The 2,079-nt window shown below is 44.3% G+C and overlaps 1 non-coding gene across 1 annotated transcript; it reads right to left on the reverse strand.

Moving 5' to 3' along the window:
* Positions 1-834: 834 nt before the first annotated feature.
* On the reverse strand, positions 835-906 carry TRNAP-UGG (transfer RNA proline (anticodon UGG)). The gene has a single exon. It is a non-coding gene; the product is annotated as a tRNA-Pro (tRNA).
* Positions 907-2,079: the final 1,173 nt, after the last annotated feature.

Consider the following 2,079-nt stretch of genomic DNA (forward strand, 5'->3'; position numbering starts at 1 on the left):
GGGTACATTTGTCTCTTGTGCATGCTGATAAAGTTTAGTGCATGAAAAAAATGTGATTCAACTACATCAGGTTTTGACAAAAACGCAGCAACATGAAATACTTGCATTTTTCAACATTTTTTTGCACTTATTGCTCTGTGTGTGAAAATCGCTGCAAAAATGCTGAAAGAAGTAACATGTTACATTTTGCAAAAACCAAGTTCTCGACAAAACAGTCAGAAAAAAAAACAAGGTGTATGCATGAGATTTCTGAAATCTCAGACTTTGTTGAGTACCACAGCAGAAAAGTTGCATCAAACAACATGTGAACATAGCCTAACACTTTTCATTACTTGGACTGAGGTGATTTTCTAATGTATGTAACGTACTGATGTGATTTTCAAATATTTTTTAAGCAAATTTTAGCGGCAAAATATATATAAAAAAGAGAAAACGAAAAACCTGTGTAAACATTTGAAGCTAATGGCGCCCTCTAGCGGTCACATACTATTTGGTGACGCATGAACTCGATTCATGTCTTGTGACTGACAAAACTCAGTCCAGTTTCGTCTATCGCACTCCTAATAATGGGCTCACGACTTGAAACGGAGTTTCTGAGGTGACAATGAATAAGACTCCTGTGTCACCTGGTGCGCTCCTCACATAATGGATTGCAGGTGACTAAGTATCAGTGCGGTTTCCTGAGAAAATGCAGTCTATATATTCTAGTTCATTGTGAAGTAAAAACACGTGATTTAGATGCTAAAATAGTAAAATAGCATAATGTATTGGCAATAATGAATTTATAAACATGAAATTAATTAATACCTTTCAAAATAGAAACAATTAAAAAGAGGGCTCGTCCGGGATTTGAACCCGGGACCTCTCGCACCCAAAGCGAGAATCATACCCCTAGACCAACGAGCCACTATTATAGGTTACACTGCTCTTGTACTTTACTGCATATGTCTGTAGCCAATGATGTGTATGCTGTAGGTTGGCACTGTAATTTATTACAGACAATAGAGACAAGATAAAGCTGAGGAGCTCTGGCAAGTCTTCCTGAATAAAGGCCCCGTCTCACATAGCGAGATCGCTGCTGAGTCACTAGTTTTGTGACGCAACAGCGACCTCAGTAGCGATCTCGCTATGTGTGACACGTACCAGCGATCAGGCCCCTGCTGCGAGATCGCTGGTCGTGTCGGAATGGCCTGGACCTTTTTTTGGTCGTTGAGGTCCCGCTGACATCGCTGAATCGGTGTGTGTGACACCGATCCAGCGATGTCTTCACTGGTAACCAGGGTAAACATCGGGTTACTAAGCGCAGGGCCGCGCTTAGTAACCCGATGTTTACCCTGGTTACCAGCGTAAATGTAAAAAAAACAAACAGTACATACTTACCATCTGATGTCCGTCAGGTCCCTTGCTGTCTGCTTCCTGCTCTGACTGAGCGCCGCAAAGTGAAAGTGAAAGCAGATCACAGCGGTGACGTCACCGCTGCGCTCTGCTCTCAGTGTACGGCGGCTCAGTCAGAGCAGGAAGCAGACGACAAGGGACACCGAAAGGCGAGTATGTACTGTTTGTTTTTTTTGGTAACCAGGGTAAACATCGGGTTACTAAGCGTGGCCCTGCGCTTAGTAACCCGATGTTTACCCTGGTTACCCGGGTGCTGCAGGGGGACTTCGGCATCGTTGAAGACAGTTTCAACGATGCCGAAGTCGTTCCCCTGATCGTTGGTCGCTGGAGAGAGCGGTCTGTGTGACAGCTCCCCAGCGACCACACAGCGACTTACCAACGATCACGGCCAGGTCGTATCGCTGGTCGTGATCGCTGGTAAATCGCTATGTGAGACGGGGCCTTAAGGCTAGTTTCACATTTGCGTTACAATACACAGCGTTTAATCCGCAACCTCAAACGCACGAAAAACCGCATACAAACGCAGCGTTTTTTAGACGCAAAAAGTAGCGCATGTGGTTAAAGAAACACGGCGTTTACACGCTTTTTTATGCGTTTTGCATGCATTTGCGTTTTCTGTGCGCATGGTGGAAAATTTAACAGGAGAAAAATCTAGATAAACAGACACCGACAATGGGACTACAG

This window comes from Ranitomeya variabilis, chromosome 1, assembly GCF_051348905.1.
Source record: "Ranitomeya variabilis isolate aRanVar5 chromosome 1, aRanVar5.hap1, whole genome shotgun sequence".
NCBI lineage: Eukaryota > Metazoa > Chordata > Amphibia > Anura > Dendrobatidae > Ranitomeya > Ranitomeya variabilis.